Source organism: Cynocephalus volans, chromosome 10 (genome assembly GCF_027409185.1).
Source record: "Cynocephalus volans isolate mCynVol1 chromosome 10, mCynVol1.pri, whole genome shotgun sequence".
NCBI lineage: Eukaryota > Metazoa > Chordata > Mammalia > Dermoptera > Cynocephalidae > Cynocephalus > Cynocephalus volans.
In genome coordinates this window covers 42509448-42529625 of record NC_084469.1, presented here as the reverse complement: position 1 = coordinate 42529625, position 20178 = coordinate 42509448, and positions in this window count along the sequence as shown.

The window sequence follows — 20178 nt, the reverse complement described above, 5'->3', positions numbered from 1 at the left end:
TTGCCTACAGCACAGTGCTTAGGGCTTCTGAGTTCAACCCAGGTTACTCTGATGAAAGATGTTTTAGAGTATGTGGATTCTATCCATATTTTTTTTAAAAATTTTATTTTGTCGATATACATTGTGGTTTATTATTGTTGACCCTTACCAAAACCTCCCTCCCTCCTCCCTCTCCTCCCTCCCCCCCAACAATGTCCTTTCTGTTTGCTTGTCATATCAACTTCAAGTAATTGTGGTTGTTATATCTTCTTCCTCCCACCCCCCAGTTTTTTTTGTATGTGTGTGTGTGTGTGTGTGTGAATTTATATATTAATTTTTAGCTCCCACCAATAAGTGAGAACATGTGGTATTTCTCTTTCTCTGCCTGACTTGTTTCACTTAATGTAATTCTCTCAAGGTCCATCCATGTTGTTGCAAATGGCAGTATTTCATTCGTTTTTATAGCTGAGTAGTATTCCATTGTGTAGATGTACCACATTTTCCGTATCCACTCATCTGATGATGGACATTTGGGCTGGTTCCAACTCTTGGCTATTGTAAAGAGTGCTGCAATGAACATTGGGAAACAGTTATACCTTCGACTTGATGATTTCCATTCCTCTGAGTATATTCCCAGCAGTGGAATAGCTGGGTCATATGGTACATCTATCTGCAATTGTTTGAGGAACCTCCATACCATTTTCCATAGAGGCTGCACCATTTTGCAGTCCCACCAACAATGTATGAGGGTTCCTTTTTCTCCGCAACCTCCCCAGCATTTATCGTTCAGAGTCTTTTGGATTTTAGCCATCCTAACTGGGGTGAGATGGCATCTCAGTGTGGTTTTGATTTGCATTTCCCAAATGCTGAGTGATGTGGAGCATTTTTTCATATGTCTGTTGGCCATTTGTATATCTTTCTTAGAGAAATGCCTACTTAGCTCTTTTGCCCATTTTTAAATTGGGTTGCTTGTTTTTTTCTTGTACAGTTGTTTGAGTTCCTTATATATTCTGGATATTAATCCTTTGTCAGATGTATATTTTGCAAATATTTTCTCCCACTCTGTTGGTTGTCTTTTAACTCTGTTAATTGTTTCTTTTACTGTGCAGAAGCTTTTTAGTTTGATATAATTCCATTTGTTTATTTTTCCATTGGTTGCCCGTGCTTTTGGGGTCGTATTCATGAAGTCTGTGTCCAATCCTATTTCCTGAAGTGTTTCTCCTATGTTTTCTTTAAGAAGTTTTATTGTTTCAGGGTGTATATTTAAATCCTTAATCCATTTCGAGTTGATTTTAGTATATGGTGAGAGGTATGGGTCTAGTTTCATTCTCCTGCATATGGATATCCAGTTATCCGAGCACCATTTGCTGAAGAGGCAGTCCCTTCCCAAGTGAATAGGCTTGGTGCCTTTGTCAAAGATCAGACGGCAGTAAGTGTGTGGGTTGATTTCTGGATTCTCTATTCTATTCCATTGATCAGTGTATCTGTTTTTATGCCAGTACCATACTGTTTTGGTTATTATAGCTTAACGTCGGGTAGTGTTATGCCTCCAGCTTTATTTTTTTTTTTGCTCAGCATTGCTTTGGCTACGCGTGGTCTTTTATTATTCCATATAAATGTCTGGATACTTCTTTCCATTTCTGAGAAAAATGTCTTTGGAATTTTGATGGGGATTGCACTGAACTTGTATATCACTTTGGGTAGTATGGACATTTTCACTATGTTGATTCTTCCAATCCAAGAGCATGGGATATCTTTCCATCTTCTTGTATCCTCTCTAATTTCTCTCAGCAGTGGTTTGTAGTTCTCATTATAAAGATTTTTCACCTCCTTGGTTAATTCAATTCCTAAGTATTTTATTTTTTGGTGGCTATTGTAAATGGGCAGGCTTTCTTGATTTCTCGTTCTGCATGTTCACTATTGGAGAAAAGAAATGCTACTGATTTGTGTGTGTTGATTTTGTATCCTGCTACTGTGCTGAAATCATTTATCAATTCCAAGAGTTTTTTTGTAGACGTTTTAGGCTGTTCGATATATAGGATCATGTCATCTGCAAACAGGGACAATTTGACTTCATCTTTTCCAATCTGGATGCCCTTTATTTCCTTCTCTTCTCTGATTGCTCTGGCTAGTACTTCCAACACTATGTTGAATAGGAGTGGTGAGAGTGGGCATCCTTGTCTAGTTCCTGTTCTTAAAGGAAAAGCTTTCAGCTTTTCCCCATTCAGGATGATATTGGCAGTGGGTTTGGCATATATGGCTTTAATTACTGAGATACTTTCCCTCTATACCTAACTTATAGAGGGTCTTTGTCATGAATGAGTGCTGAATTTTATCAAATGCTTTTTCAGCATCTATAGAGATGATCACATGGTCCTTGTGTTTAAGTTTATTGATATGGTGTATCACATTTATTGATTTGCGTATGTTGAACCAACCTTGCATCCCTGGGATGAATCCCACTTGATCGTGGTGAATAATTTTATGTATGTGTTACTGTATTCTGTTTGCTAGTATTTTAGTGAGGATTTTTGCATCTATATTCATCAAGGGTATCGGCCTGTAGTTTTCTTTTTTGGTTATATCTTTACCTGGTTTTGGTATCAGGATGATGTTTGCTTCATAGAATGAGTTTGGGAGATTTGCGTCTGTTTCAATCTTTTGGAATAGTTTGTAAAGAATCGGTGTCAATTCCTCTTTGAATGTTTGGTAAAATTCTGCTGTGAATCCATCTGGTCCTGGGCTTTTCTTTGTTGGGAGCCTTCTGATAACAGCTTCAATCTCCTTTATTGTTATTGGTCTGTTCAAATTTTCTACGTTTTCATGGTTCAGTTTTGGGAGATTGTGTGTGTCCAGAAATTTATCCATTTCCTCCAGATTTTCAAATTTGTTGGCGTATAGTTGTTTATAGTAGTCTCGAATGATTCCTTGTATTTCAGATGAATCAGTTGTAATATCGCCTTTTTCATTTCTAATTTTTGTTATTTGAGTCTTCTCTCTTCTTTTTTTTGTTAGCCATGCTAATGGTTTGTCAATTTTATTTATCTTTTCAAAAAACCAACTTTTTGATTCATTGATCTTTTGTATTTTTTGGGGGGTTTCAATTTCATTAAGTTTTGCTCTGATCTTAATGATTTCTTTCCGTCTGCTAACTTTAGGATTGGATTGTTCTTGTTTTTCTAGTTCTTTAAGGTGAAGTGTTAGGTTGTTCACTTGCCATCTTTCCATTCTTCTGAAGTGAGCTTTTAATGCAATAAATTTCCCCCTCAATACTGCTTTTGCAGTATCCCACAGGTTTTGGTATGATGTATCATTGTTTTCATTAGTTTCAATAAAAGTTTTGATTTCCTGCTTGATTTCTTCTTGGACCCATATGTCATTAAGTAGAATGCTGTTTAATTTCCACGTGTTTGTATAGTTTCCAGAGTTTCGTTTGTTATTAATTTCTAGTTTTAATCCATTGTGGTCTGAGAAAATACATGGGATAATTCCAATTTTTTTGAATTTATTGAGACTTGATTTGTGACCTAATATGTGATCTATCCTGGAGAACGATCCATGTGCTGATGAGAAGAATGAATATTCTGAGGTTGTTGGATGGAATGTTCTGTAGATATCTGCCAATTCCAATTGGTCTAGAGTCTTGTTTAGATCTTGTGTTTCTCTACTGATTCTTTGCCTAGATGATCTGTCTAATATTGACAGTGGGGTGTTCAGGTCCCCTGCTATTATGGTATTAGTGTCTATTTCCTTCTTTAGGTCTAATAGAGTTTGTTTTATAAATCTGTCTGCTCCAACATTGGATGCATACATATTTATGATTGTTATGTCTTCTTGATGGATCAGTCCTTTTATCATTAAGTAGTGTCCCTCATTGTCTCTTTTTATGGTTTTTAGTTTAAAGTCTATTTTGTCAGATATAAGAATACCTACTCCAGCTCATTTTTCTTTTCTGTTTGCATGGTAAATCTTTTTCCATCCTTTCACTCTTAGTCTATGTGAATCTTTATGGGTGAGGTGGGTCTCTTGTAGGCAGCATATAGTTGGGTCCTCCTCTTTGATCCAGTCAGCCAGTCTGTGTCTTTTGATTGGGGAATTTAAGCCTTTTACATTAAGAGTTGTTACTAAAAGGTATTGATTTATTCCTAGCATTTTATTGGTTGTTTGGTTGTCTTAGGTGTCTTTTGTTCCTCGCTTTCTGATTTACTGTTTGGTTTCTGTGTTTGTTAGTTCCTTAGGTTGTAGATAGCGTTTTTGTTTGTTTGTTTTCTCTTCATGAATGCCATTTTTATTATACTAGTGGGTTTTGATTTTTCTTGGGTTTTTATGGCAGTGGTAGCTATTTTTCAGGAACCAAACCCAGTACTCCCTTGAGGATTTCTTGTAAGGGTGGTCATGTGGTAGTGAACTCCCGCAGTTTTTGTTTGTCTGAGAAATATACTATTTGCCCTTCATTTTGGAAGGATAGCCTTGCAGCATAGAGTATTCTTGGCTGGCAATCTTTGTCTTTTAGTATTTTGAAAATATCATCCCATTCCTTTCTAGCTTTTAGGGTTTGTGATGAAAAGTCTGATGTTAGCCTGATTGGGGCTCCCTTATAGGTGATTTGACGCTTCTCTCTTGCAGCTTTTAAGATTCTCTCTTTGTCTCTGAGTTTTGCCAGTTTGACTATGACGTGTCTTGGAGAAGGCCTTTTTTGGTTGAATACGTTTGGAGATCGTTGAGCTTCCTGGATCTGAAGATCTGTGACTTTTCCTATACCTGGGAAGTTTTCTGCCACTATTTTGTTGAATATGTTTTCAATGCAATCTCCGTTTTCCTCCCCTTCTGGAATACCCATGACTCGGATATTTGAGTGCTTAAGGTTGTCTGATATCTCTCTCAGATTTTCTTCAATGTCTTTGATTCTTTTTTCTTTCTTTTTGTCTGCTTGTGTTATTTCAAACAGCCCATCTTCAAGTTCAGAGGTTCTCTCTTCAACTTCGACAAGCCTGCTGGTTAAACTCTCCATTGTGTTTTTTATTTTCCTGAATAACTTCTTCAGTTCGGCAAGTTCTGCTACATTATTTTTCAGGACATTGATTTCCTTGTACATTTCCTCTTTCAGGTCCTGTATACTTTTCCTCATTTCATCATGATGTCTAGCTGAGTTTTCTTGTATCTCATTCAGTTTCCTTAGAATTATCACTCAAAATTCCTTGTCAGTCATTTCAAAGGCTTCTTGTTCTATAGGATCTAGAGTTTGAGATTTATTAACTTTTGGTGGTGTACTTTGATTTTTTGTATTTCTGGTATCTTTTTTTTGATGTTTATTCATTGTGGCAGGGGGTTTCACAGTCCACCAGTTTGAGACTATTGACTAACTAAGATGTTGCTGTGGTTGCCAATTTGGTATGGCTACCTCCGTGACTGCTCAGTTGGCCTCTAGTGCCTTGTGTGTGTGGTTGCCTCGGGTCTTGGGACTCTCCGGGGAGCCACCTCTCTGGTCAGCTTGGACCCTGCTGGGCTGCTGGATCACGGGTGATACCGCAGGGTGTGTGGTCTCTGCCGGGCTTCCACTTCCTGTGCAGGACTTCTCCCTGTTCTGTGCGCTCTGGCCCAGGCTGCTGGATCACACAGTGGCTGCCCCACAGGGTGTGTGGTTTGTCACGAGTCTCTGCCTCCCTAGCCGGAAGTCTCCCCGCTCTGTGCGCACTGGGCTGGGCTGGGACGTGTCTTCTGCAACCCTCGTCTATCAGCTGGGCCTTCAAGACCCTGCTCGGCACCGCCTCACCCAGGAAGTCTACCAGGTTTCTGCTAGGCACAGAAGACTGGTCGCTCTGGGTGCCTCTGTAGCACTGTGTAGATCTTTCTCGGGACTTATCACCTTCCTCCTGGTATTGTGGTTATTTGTGTACTTGTCTGATCTCCCACACCACAGCGTGAGCTCCTCAGGGGAGGAGCCCGCAGCACACGGTTCACCTTTGAATCCCCCCGGCGCGGACCGACTCCGGTGCCCACCCACAGTCAGCTCTCCGGCAGGTTCAAGCGAACTCGGGAACTCTCCGACCACACTATTCCTAACCAGAAATCGGTTAGGCGTTTTTCCGAACTGGTGGCCGCAGAGATGGTATCTGCCTCCCGGTAACAGGAAGTTTACCGGGGGCCAGAGCCCAGGGTGCGATGGAGTGACAGTCGGCCCAGCCCGTACTTCCTTGCCCTCCCGACGCTGGCTGAGCACGCCCCATGCCACCAGCCCCGCCAGAGAACTGCGGAGGGAGTGGGAGGGGAGGCTGCCCGCAGGCCCAAGGAAGCCCCGCGCTGGGGCAAGCAAGTGGGAAGGCTCAGTGAGTAGCTGAGCTGGGCGAGGAGGACAGGCTTGGGCGAGGAGGACAGGCTTGGTCGAGCCGGGCCGGAGCCGCCACCACCTAAGAAAATGGAGGCAGCCCAGGGCTGGTGAGGCCCGGTGGGGCAGGCGGAAGCCGAGCGGGTGTCCACCCTCTCCCCGCCCTGAGCAGGGCCGGGCCGGGAGTCACTCACGGGGCTGTGCCGGTCCGGGTGGCTCCCTCTCTGCCTCTGCGACGTCACCGTCCCCGTCCTCGGCCACCGCCATCTCAGGCTGCTCACTCGGTCCCACGGCGCAGCTCGGGCGCTCCCAGGAATCTTCTTTTATGCCGACCTGAAACCTCGACTCCTGAATAGGGCAGCTGGCCACCTTCAGCGCAGCCCCAGCCTCCGGGATCCTGGCAGTGTCAACAGAGGCCCCAGTGCCATGTTCCCTGTTTAGAGACTCGCTTTTGCAGCTACGAAACAATTCTTTTCCTGCTCCATACTTCAAAGCTGTTGCCTGTAAATGAGGCAGCCTCTCCTGCCAAGGGCGAAGTGGCGGTCAGCCTGCACGACCGGCCACCAGCAGCGGTCCTCCCTTAAGAGACGGCAAGAGGAAGGTCCACGAGTTTCCCGGCTGCCTAAGGCCCAGTGGCCGCCTTTCCCCCTCAGCTACTCCGCGCCAACCGCCGCAGCCACCACCATCTTCTCTATCCATATTTTTGACCTAAAACTCATCCTTTTCCTTCAGAAAGTGTAAAAGTTGTATTTTTAGGAAGAGCATATTCCTGTTCGTACACTCAATCCTATGTTCTTGTATCTGTAGACGACTAGTAATCCTGAAAATTCATTTATGTGAGATGAGTTGAAAAGGTGGAACCAGCATCAGTAAATTTGAGCAACAAGTTCTTTGCGGGCATAAAAATTAGTTTAAATTTATCCAAAAAGGTCGTTCTATCAAGGGAACATGGTTGAGTCTCTCCAATTGTTATGGGGTTAACCCACCCACCTCAAGCTGAAGATGTCTAAACTGTCCCTCTTCTTCTCAGGGAATGAAATTACTACCCACTCACCCACTTGCACAAGCCCAAACCAGAATATTCTCAATTCTTTTCTCCAACTCTTTTTCTCTTCTATTACATTTTAAAAATAGCTATCCAACTTTCTCGTGTCTATTCCCACTAGCATTACCATACTTCAGGCCACCACCGTTTTACTAGGCTATATTCACAGCTTCCTGTCTTTATTCCCTAACTCGAGTTAGCTCTCCACCAATGTACTCACACTTTCTGGCCGGTGATTGCTTTAAAGCAAGGATGTGGTATTACTTTATTGCTTAAAACCCTTCAGTGGCTTTCAGAAACTTTGGGGAAAGATGATTTCTGGTTCCCACGAGAAGGGACTTGCAACTCCTGTTATCTGAGCCTCCTAGTAGTCACACCCTTGTGCAATCCCCTCCCCTTGGATGTGGGTAGGACTGTGACTTGCTTCTAACCAGTAAAACACAAGAGTAACATTAAGCGTCTGATGCTTGTCATGCTGAAATAGTAGGTGCTCGGTTTCCATGGGTTCTTGTTACAAGACACACCTCTGGATTTCAAGCCACTCCCCAAGTTCTCAAGTCCCTCCACTAGGCCCTCCCCTAGAGGAGAGTTACTGTTGTTTATTGCACCTATTTTCAGTATCAATATGGGGAGATTGAGAGCACAAGGGGTGGACTTATGCAAATCCAGTGGCTGAGCGTACTCAGTAGAAAGGAGTTAGTGAATCTATAAAAGCTGAATCCTGGTAAAAGGTGGGGTTGTTGCTCGTTTTCCTGGGGCCAGCCTGCACTTTGCCTGAGGTGTGTATTTCTTACTTTTTGTATCAAACGTGGTAAGAGGATGGGGTAGGTTGAGGCTGGATATTGGGCCTCCCCAGACCCTCTCCTCTAGTATCATTGCTAGGAGATCCCTCCCTTGCTGGCTTTGATGAAGTGAGTGATGATGTTGGGGAGGCTCCCCTGACAAGGGACTAAGAATAAGGGATTGAACCTAAGGTCCTCAATCCCACAGCCTGCAAAGACCTGAACCCGTTCAACAGCTCCATGTATTTGGAAGCAGATCATTCACTGGAGAGCTTTCCCAGGAGAACCCAATCCTGCCTGACACCCTGATAGTAGGCTACAGAGGACTCTGTTAGGCTATGTCCAGACCCTCACCCACAGAAACTATATTAAGTGTGTGCTGTTTTGAGCCACTAAGTATGGGATAATATTGTTATGAAGAAGATAGTTAATACAGCATTCTAACATGAACAGCTATCACCTTTGCCAAAACCCAACATGGAGATTCTCCAGAAGAGGGAGGTTGTTCAATTGACAAACTATTGGATAGTTGACTTGAAACTCTGTGTGTGTGTGTGTGTGTGTGTGTAGACAGACAGGGAATGGTAGCTGCAATGGAAGATTCTAGATGCCACAGGAGTTTGTTGGGGAGGTGTTGTAGGAAATGGGGCTGCATTTTAGGGTTTTGTTTTGCTTATTTCTGTCCACTTTCCACATTGTCCTGGGTAAATCTTTGCCCACTCTTTCAGCATTTCACAGGATAGCCTTGGAACTAGGTTGGGAGAGGAGTGGATACCAATAGATACAAGCAGAGAAACCTCATAGGGATTTATTCACCCTTCTCCCGCCCCTGATACACACACACACACACACACACACACACACACACACACGCACACACAAAGTGAGCCATATGATTACAGCAAAAAGAAGAGGAAGTAGGGAGGTTTTCTGAAGGACAAGGTCCCCTGGTAAGAAGAGAATGGTAAACGGAGAGTGGTCTTGCCCAAATTTTAACACCAAAGATCCTCTGCATTGAGAATAATTCACATACACACACCCAGACACATTCATACATACACTTAATCGATAACTTGTGCCCTTCCTAGTGAGTTGAAGGAGTTGTAGGAAATACCCCAGAGTTTTCGTTCTCTTCCCTCTCTACGTTACCAGCTTATAACCTGGGCCTAGGAAATATATATGCGCTCACAGGAAAAACATAAAATAACTGAGAATTATATTGCTATAAAAGAAAAACAGTAAGCTGAATAATCTATAAAGATGAACCAGAATTAATGGACCATTAGAATAAAACTCTGTGCTCTACATATATAGTTTTAAAAAGCTATCCTAAAAGTGACAAAGGAGGACATAGGAAATGTCAAGCAAGAACTTGTCATAAAAACAAAAACAACAAATCTGTGTATGAAAAATATGATGGTTGAAATAAAATATTCAACAGATTGATTGAATACCAGAATGTAAAAGTGAAGACTGAATTCCAAAGCTAGAATATCAGGTCAAGGAACTCTTCCATAAGATATCAGGAAGGGATAAAAAGTTGAAATATATTAAAGAAATGTTAAGCAATATGGAGATTGACTAGATTTTATATAATTAAAGTCGTAGAAGAAAAGAATAAACAGAGAAGAAAAAGCATTTTAAGAAACAATAACCAAGAATTGTGGAGAAATAAAGAAAAGTTAAAGACATTAGATTAAAAGTATTCATAGGGAGTCAAATAAGAAAATTATGAAAAGCCACCACATATTATAGTGAAGTCTAACAGCATACATAAACAAAGAAGAAATTGTAAAACCTTCTAGAGACAAAACACAGATCACCTGCAAAACAAAAATCACAATTAAAAAAAAAATTGAATCCCTAGTGTCAAAAACAGTGCCTGGCATTTTATGGCCCATCAACAAAAAAAGTATTGAATAAATAACTCTGTTGTCAATAGCAGCACTGACCACAATAAGAAAATGTAACAATATTTTGGGCCAGCCCATGGCTCACTTGGGAGAATGTGGTGCTGATAACACCAGGGCCACGGGTTTGGATCCCTATATAAGGATGGCTGATTAGCTCAATCGGGAGAGCGTGGTACTGACAACACCAAGTCAAGGGTTAAGATCCCCTTACCGGTTATCTTTATTTAAAAAAAAAGAAAAAAAAAGAAAATGTAACAATATTTTTAAATTGTAAAAGATAAAACTTCGAATCTAGAATGTTACATTTTATTTAAGTATTATGTAAACGAGGCAAAATAAAGACAATATTATGCATAAAAAACCTTGAAAATATTCTTGGAGGAAGTATTTCTGCAAGAAGAAAAAAATTCAGGAAGATGCTTCAAGATATAAAGAAAGTAAGGATAAGAATAATTTAACAAAGTATTTATTATCTTCTTAATAAGCAAGGAGAAGAGGTAGTGAGGCAGGGTAACACTAACTAGATACACAGTAATACAGCACTAAACTTTTAGGTATCATTGGGGATGGGGTGGGAAGTAGAAATGAGAAAATGAGAGTAGTCAAGTTACCTGTCTTGATCAGGGGGAGAGTATATACATTCACGAGCTTAAAAAATGAACAAGGGGGTAGGGTGGTGAGAAAGAAACATAGGCATCGATTTTAATAAGTTAGGAACACCAGGAGAATAAAATAGAATGTATAACATCCAAACCAGAAAAAAAGAACTGATCATTTAATGGAAACCCAGATAAAAGGAAAACAAGATACAAAAAGAAAGTATGTTTGAGAGAAAAGACAAAATAAGGCCTATTATGTCATTCATCACAGAAATGTAAATGGGTCAGACCCTCCTATCAAAAGACAGAGTATCTCAATTTGAGTTAAACACGAACAAACAAACAAAAAACCAAGACAGAGCAACATGTTCTTTACAAAACACATATGTGAAGCCAAACAACACAAAAACAATTAAAACCAAAGTGATGGCAAAAGATATACCAGGCAAATATGAGCTAATGATACCAGATAACAATGTTATTATTAATAAATTAAATTCAAGATAATAACATCATAACGGTCAAAAAATGGACGTTATATACTTGCAAAACTCATGAGAAGGATGCTCTATTGTATTTGCTCATGTCTCTCCTCTTTCCATGTTCATTTGTTCTTCCTTCCTGATGCTCCACGATTCGTTTATCGTTTGAGTGAAGAACTTCCTTTAGCCGTTCTTTAAGGATGAGTCTGAAAGCAACAAATTCTTTTAGTTTCTATTCATGTGACAATGTCTGGATTTCTTTATTCCTGAAGGATAGTTTCACTGGATATGTAATTCACGGTTGGCAGTGGTTTCTTTCAAGTTGACAGCACCTAAAAGATGTGCCATTTCCTTTTGGCCTTCATGGTTTCAAATGACTATCCTGCTGTCATTCAAATTGGTGTTCCCCTATAGATAATGTCACATTTCTCTCTGCTGCTGTCAAGATTTTTTCTTTGTGTTTAGTTTGCAGCATTTTAGTTATGATATAGCTTGGTAGGAATTTCTTTGGGACAATTTTATTTGGGGTTTGTTCAGCTTCTTGAATCTGTAAGTTTATGTCTTTCACCAAATTTGGGAAATTATCTGCCACTATTTCTTTGAATATTCTCAGTCCCCCACTCTTTCCTTGCCTTTTAAGACTCTGATGTTAAGATTGCTGGAACTTTTGTCATTGTCCCACAGGTCCCTGAGGCTCTGTTTATTTATAGTCTATTTTCTTTTTGTTGTTTAGATTGGGTAAATTCTATTGATCTTTCCTCAATTTTCCTGATTCTGCTATCTGTCATCTCTACTGTCAATCCCACCCAGTGAGTTTTTAATTTCAATAATTATATTTTTTGGCTTTATAATTTTCATTTAGTTCTTTTTATAACATATTTCTTTGCTAAGATTTTCTATGTTTTCATCTGTTTCAAAATAATTTGTAATTTCCTACTGAAACTTTTTAAAAAATATATGGTTGCTTTAAATACTTACCAGATGATTTCAACATCAGAATCTTCTCAGTATTGGCATTAGTTGGTTGTCTTTCTTTTTCCTTCAAGTTGTGATTTTCCTGGTTCTTGGTATGATAGGTGATTTTGGATTGATTCCTGGATATTTTGGCTATTATATTAGGAGACTCTGCATCTTATTTAATCTTTAATTTAGAAGGCAGTCACTCTTTTTGGGTTTACTATACAGGCCTTGGCCTACTTTTGTGGGATATGCTTCCAATGACAATTTCATCTTCAGCGTCTTTGTGGTACTTTGGGTGGAAGGAGATTCCCCAGGCTGGACCATGGTGAGGAAAGGGATTCTCCAGCCCATGAGGAAGAAGAGTGCTTCCTGGGTTGGGTCCTGTATGTGGAGGGATTCCCACCTGCCAGTACTACCTAATCAGAGGACATCTCGAGGTGTGTGTGTGTTGGAGACAGGGGAAGTAGGGATCTCCAGATCTGGCTGGGCCAGGGTTTGCTGTGACAGGATCCCTCTTCCTGGTGCTGCCAATCAATCTGTGTTCTGGATGGGAGAGGAGAGTCTCAGACCTGGTGGGAAAGAACACTTCCTCTGGGTGCTTATTGTCAGTGGGGCTTCCAATCAATCCCTAAGCTCACCTGGTACTGTCAATGGGGCCCTTGTTCCACAGCAGGAGGAGTGGGCCTACTTGGGCCATATTCTAATGCTGGGTTTGGGGTTGTAAGAAGCCCTGCCACCATGCTGTTCCTCCAGTCCTGGGGTCTCTCTCTACCCAATCCATCTTCCTTTTTTCCACCTGTTAGAGCTCTTGTTTGTTATTTCTAGCATTTACTGTGCACTTGGCAGGAAGGAGTGGGGAGAAATAAGTCCACACCATCTCGTATGGACCCATACTTATAAAATGAATGAGAGACTAAGAAGATATAATGACTGATAAAGAAATCACATGACCCTCTGAGCAACTGATACTGCAAGTATTCAAAATGAACAGCTTTAGCTATTTTAAGAACGGGATTAAGAATGTCAAGGTAATGGAATCTACATGCGACTTCATGTACAACAAATAGAGAATATACATTCTTTTCTGACACACACGAATTACTCTGAAAATGATGACATGCTAAAACCCAGATGATGACTCAATGGATTTAAAATAATATCATACATCTATGTCACTACATATAATATAGACTATAGAAATATAAAGCAAGCCACATATGTAATAAAAAAAATTTAGTAGCTATTTTAAAAAAGTTTTTAAAAAGAGGTAAAATTAATTACATAAATATATTTAACTTAACATATTTAATATAACTTTATTCTGATTTGTAATCAATATCAAACTTATTGATAAGATATTTTACATTTTTTGTACTGTCTTCAAAATCTTTTGTGTCCTTTACACATATTACACTTCTCAATCAAACTAGACACATTTCAAGTGTTCAATATCCACATATGGCTACTGGCTACCATATTGGATGGTACAGTTCTATGCCCTTTGACCATCTGCAATAGAAATAGAAATAACAAAGAAAAAGAGAGCTAAAACTTCTCCATTTCTGAATACTAAAAGCAAAAGAAAACACAGTACTAAACAAATTTTGGGTTAATGAGAAAATAATGAAAGAAATTAAGAAATACTTATACCTGAATCACATTGAAAATAATTCATTCAAAATTTGTAGGATCCAGCTAGAAAAGTACTTAGTGGAAAATATATAATTTCAAATATTTAAGAAAAATTGGAAAAAAATAAGCTATGGAGTTTGTTCAAGGAGCTAAACAGATTGACCCAAAAGTACAGGAATATATAAATAATAAACAGTCAAAATCAATGAAGTAGTGTACACAATACACAAAAACCAATAGAGAAGATTATCAAAACCAAAACCTGGTTCAGTGAATAGATGTGAAAATGATGAATTTTAAAAAAGAGAGCAGATGAAGATATACAAAATACAGACTGAATAAGCAGAAAAAAAAAATAGAGACACAACATAGGTTATTCAACACTAATACATTTGAAAACATAAGGAAGTAGGTACATTTAGGAAAATATGAAATAAAAAAAGGCACAAAATGAAATTGAGAACATTAATAAATCAATTATTATAAAAGAAGTTGAAATATAAGACTATGCTCCAAATTCCACCAAAATTTCAAAGAACACATCTTCTCTATCTTCTAAAAGTTGTCCTAAAAAAAAGAGATAAACCTGCCAAATTTATTTCAGTAATTTTGTATAACCTTGATTCTTAAAATGGAAAATGATACTACAAAAAAAATTATAAGCCAATTTTACTTATGAAACATAGGTTCAAAAGCCTAAATAAAATATTAACTAACTGAATTTTACCTATATCAAGACCAAGTAGAGTTTAACAGCAGAAAATCTAGCTGTGAGATTTGCTACACTAATGGACTCTAAAGGAGAAAAATCAAATGACTAACTCAATAGAAATAAAAATCATTTGATGAAGTTTACTATCTATTAACAATTAGGTAAAAAATAAACCCATTACTTTCTTAATTTGATAAAATCTATATACCGAAAACGGTGCAAATGTAAATTTAACAAAGGAGTTTAGGGATATTCTCTTTAAACTGCTAATGTTCAATGCAGTAGAGGCGGTCCTGTCTCATACAGCAATAACAAAACAACAAACAAATAAAAGAGGTGTGAGGCTAGAAAACTGGAGAGGAGACAAAACCTGAATGGGAATTACTTGAGGGGCAGTATAAGTTAGAAGCATAGACCCTGGAGCCAGACTACCAAGTTTTAAATTTTAAAATCTTGCCTCTGCTGCTTGCTGCACGACTTCAGACACGTTACTTCACCTCTCCAGGCCTGAGTTCTCTCACCTGCAAAGCGGGGACGGTAAACGATACCTACTTCACAGGGTGGTTGTGAAGATTAAATGAGCTATATTTGAAGTGAGCTCATATTAAATGAACTCATATATATTTTACTTATTTGCTGGTGATATAGTATGAAATATCATCTACATAGAAAACCTCAAAGAACCAGAACATTATGAAAACTATAAAAAATAAACTTTAGCAACATTTCCAGATTCAAGGTGAGTTTACCAATAGCCCAATACATCAACAGTAACAGAAAGTAATATACCATTCGCAGTTTGTCTTAAACTGGGTAGTGTACCCATGCACATTTGTTACATTATTCATTTTAAGCATTGTGCATTCTTTTACACGTAATATTTATATCACAATTAAAAACTTCAAGACACCCATTGTTAGGCAATTATGTTTTAGCCAATGTCTAAGATGGCCACCGAGGACAGGAGGAACACCCAAAACGGCTGCGGAAAGTTTCAGGTCCCTAGAACAGCACATTTTCCGAGAACAAAGACACCCCCCCCCTTTCTCCTCACCATCACGTCCCCTTCCGCGTGTGAATTCCTCCACCTATAGAAGAGTAAACCCCGCTGGCTTCCCTCCCCTTCCTTATTAGCCAATAGGAACAGTGCAGCTCAGCCTAACCGGATGTAAATAAGGCCCACCCCACCTCTCCCTGCTGCTGCTCCCACTTCTGAGAGGGCAGCCCGCTTGTTCATTTTGCCTGCCTGATGCACTTTGGTTGAGTCCGTCTCCTGGTGTGTTTTATTTTTGTGCTCAGGAGGGGATGTTTCCTTTCACCCATCACAAGCTCATCAAAAAGTACCTGGGCGGGGGGGGGGGGGGGGGGGGGGCGGCCCGTGGCTCACTCGGGAGAGTGCGGTGCTGGGAGCGCTGAGGCCGGGGGTTCGGATCCTGTATAGGGATGGCCGCTGCACTCACTGGCTGAGCGTGGTGCAGACCACACCGTGCCGAGGGTTGCGATCCCCTTACCGGTCAAAATAACCCGGGAGTTAACCTAACAAAGAATACAGAGTTCCTGCAGGGAGCACCGCGAGGAGCAGGCGGGCTGTTCCCGCCGGGTGGGCTGGGGGCCGGGGACAGGCGGTGGCCTCTGCCCCGCAGACACCAGGAGCTGTCCCTGCAGCTGCTCGCGGTCCCGGCCCAGGCTTGACGCAGCGGCGAGCCTCTCCCTGACCCCACCTCGGTGACCTGATGGCGGCAGCGGCTGCCCGTCCTACCCTGGGGCCCGCCGGGGCTGCCGTCCCCACACTGCCGGGTGGAGGCGAAGCCCCCCAGTCAGGCCGCTAAGGACGCAGCACCTTTGGTGGCAGCGGGCATGGCGGGTGAGAAGAATGGCGGCCACCCTAGTGCCACAGAGGGCCGTTTTGGTTGGAAGGCTGGAGAAGGTGGTCTATGGACGCAAGCTCGGCCACCTCTTTAGGCCATGGAGCTGCGCAGATCCGGTCCTGGAGTGACCCCTCTGCCCCAATCAGTCAACACCTCACCTTGTCCCAACAATGACAGACAAAGGCCATAACGGGCCTGGAAGGTGACTGGTAGCTGCTGGGAAAATGTGAGGAAAACGGTCAGGGCCTCTCCGATGTTCCGAGGCTTGCCCAGCGTCTGAGGTGGGTGTGCGGTGCGCACGGGTGTGCTGCGGGCTACTGTGACTGCGCATGTGCATCCGGGTTTTGTTTTGTTTTGTTTTGTTTTGTTTTTGGATTATGGACTTGAGTATAAAGGACTAATGGCTCAGAAGCTTCTAGAGGATGCTCCTGGGAGCGTATTGGGTCCGCGGCTCCTAACCCTAAATAAAGCCTATTATTTCTTCACCCACGTCTCCAAGAACCTTTTCCTGTCACCTAGCTCGCAGACCTGCGTGTGAAGGGTTTGTGACCCAGTCTGGACAATGAGCTTGAGGGGTCTGTGAGCCCCTAGCCCTAGCTCTACAGAGCCCCCGATGAGGATGCGTGGAATGGTTATCCAGCCACCTCACACTGTTGGTCTTGGCTCTTTCTGACCTTGGTATGGGAAGAGACAGATGATAGAATGATAGAGTAATGCGACAGCCTGAACAGAAGTGACTCCATTTTGTTAAATTCTAAATTAAAAAGTTTTTTTTTCTTACTCTTGTAACCCAACCTGCGTAGCTTGCAGCTGGACATTAGAATACAAAGATTCTTGTTCACGATTGCTAGAACATAATGACTTTTGCTCACATTGTACTCAGAATAATTATAGAAGAAATTATTAATCCAGATGTCCATTCTTTACTAGCTTACCAACTAGATCTTTTTGAGGTTAACAGGAACTGAATCCATGACTTGACTTCATGGAGGATGGTCACCATGATTCAGCTCCCACCCAGGAAGTCCTTTGATGTTTATCTGCAATTTTAACCATGAACCAGCTCCCTACCACCTGTCCCTATAAAACCCTTTGTCAAGTCTGGGAAAAGTGGAGATAGTCTTTGAGACATAAGTCCACCATTTCCCCAGGCTGCTGGCTTCCTGTTTAAAGGCTACCTTTCCTTACACCAATACTTGTCTCTCAATTATTGGTTATTGAGCAGCGAGCAAATGGACCTTTGGGGTTTCCGTAACTGTAACATAGCACATTGGGCTGATTGGAAATGCCCACCACTCTGTGGGAAGATTTACTGGCTGTTTGTAGAAGGCCTGTGTGTATACTATGAAAAAGGGACTCTCAACTTTCCCCCAACATTTGAAAAAGGAAACTCTTGCTACATCTAGGCCTTGTAAGTATAAAGAGGTTGCCAATCTATGACAGAGTTAGAAAATCACATGTTCTGTAAGTGCCCATTTGTTTAAAAAAAAAAATCATAGAAATAACTTTAAAATGGAATTGTTAGACCACATCTAGAAGCAACACCAGGAGTGACACAGGTCCACTTTTGTTCAGTGGTTTAGAGGATATGGAGCAGAAGACAGTGAGAAGGAAGAGAAGATTGTATGCCAGACTGGTCATCCTTAGAAGATGTTTTCATATTATAACCATTGTTTTGTGTGTGCATTTTATTCCTCACTACTGTGTATGCAGTTGACAATGCTAAGTACTGTTTTGAAATAGCTAGTCTTTCTAGGTGTTCTGAAGAGCCTGATATATGTTAAGTAGAGGCACTAAAATAACACATTTTTAAAATGTCTTGTTAAAATTTATATGTTTTTGAGGGAATGGTCAAACCATCTCCTTAGTAGTACATATCGTGTTTGTGCACTGGTTGGGGGGGTGGGGAGTGGAGGAGAAGGACGTGCAGAGAGCCCTAGGCCAGTCTGCTTAGAGTGAGGCAAGACTGGCCATTGTCCCCTATGTTTGTGCATTTGTTTTACTTTGCTGTGTATACAGTGTATATGAAGGACATATGAGTCCTAATTTACAACACCTAGTCTTTCTAGATGTTAAAAGAGGTTGCCAGTGTATGACATTTTGTGTTAAAATTTCTAGGAAAGATTGTCTTCTGAAAATTTGAGCATTATAGCCCATTGGGTTGGTTAAGGGAAGAATTCTAGGCCAGATTGTTCGTATTTCAAGACACTTTCAAATTACAACTATTGTTACATGTATGCAGTTTATTCAAGACTGCTGTGTGTATTCAAGACTGCTGGGTGAAATAAGTCAGTACCTGAAACATCTAGTCTACCTAGATACTTAGAAGTGCCCAACATATGTTAAATGTAGAGGTAGCAAATATTGCTTCGGATGTATCTTTTTGTGACAATTCATAGGAAATATTGTCTTTGGAGAATGAAATTGTTATACCACCTCTGTAAGCAGTATAGTACTATCTGTACTCGTCTGATGGTTGGAGGAGGTGGGAGGGAATTGTAAAAGGTAATATGAGAGAACTTTGACCATGACCTGCAGAAAACACACACACACACCCCTTTTACACTGCAACCATGGAAAGTTCATGGAAAGATTTGTATCTTTTAATTCTATTGTTCCATGAATTTCTTGTCCGAGTATAAATACTATTGCTGTTGCATTATATATAATGTATATAATGGACAAATGAGTTCCTATTTTGGAATATCTAGTCTCTACATTTTAAAGAGGTTCTCAGTGTATGACAAAGAAGTTAGTAAAACTAGCACTTTTGTTGAAATTCATAGGAAAGCTTGTCCTCTGTAAATGACTTTTAGATATGAAATTGTCCAACCATCTCTAAACATTACACATGCCTGACACATTACTTGTCCACTGCACTGAAGGTAGAAGGGCGTGAGGAGGGAGTGGCTTGAGGCCCTACATGGTCATATTTAGAAGGTAGCTCAGATTATAACCATTGTTAATTGTGTGCAATTTTATTTAACAGTGGACAAATTTTCATATGAAACATCTAGTCTTTCTGGATATTTAAAAGTGCTTGATGTGTTTAAAAGTAGAAGTAGTAGAATCACACTTTTTGTAAATAACTTTTAAAAACTGATGGGAAACATCGTGTTTGGAAATGAAAGAGTTAAACCACCTCTGTGAACACACACACACAAAAAGAATACATAGGACAGTACAAATATTTAGTGCTTACTTAAGATACCACAACATTGGTCAAAACACAGGAACTTACAGTTTGAGTGGAGATAAGGAGACAGTAAACAGGAAAACACAAACACATGTCACATGGAGATGTGTCATAAAGAAACTATAAAGCTGGGTAAGGGAGATAGTGAGTGATATTATAGGGCTCCTGTTTTATATAGAGTGTTGAGGGAAGGCACATTGTGTTAAGATGACATTCGAGTAGAGATTTGATGGAGGGGAGGGAGCAAGCTGAGTAGATATGTGAGGGCGTGCTGAATAGCAGGGAGGCTGGAATGGATCGAGGTATGGAGGTGGTGGGAAGGTAAGCAGTAGGGTACAAGGGAGAGAGATATGAGGCTGGAGACCAGATCACTAGAGCAAGAATTTTTAAAATCCTTTAACCATGACCAACAGAAAACACACACACGAACCCTTTACATTGCAACCAAGTATATGCAAACAACAGAAGAAAAAGTTCATTGAAACAATACCTAGTCTTACGACATGTAATGCACTCTGTTTTTTCTTCTTTTCTGTTCTATTTCACTCACTTTTATTTAATCTTTTAAAGAATACCGGTTGTGTGGCACTAAATTGATTACATGAGACCCTAATACTATAAACTTTGTTTTTTGGGTTTTTTTTAAGTTTATTTATTTATTAATATTATTATTTTTTTTTACATT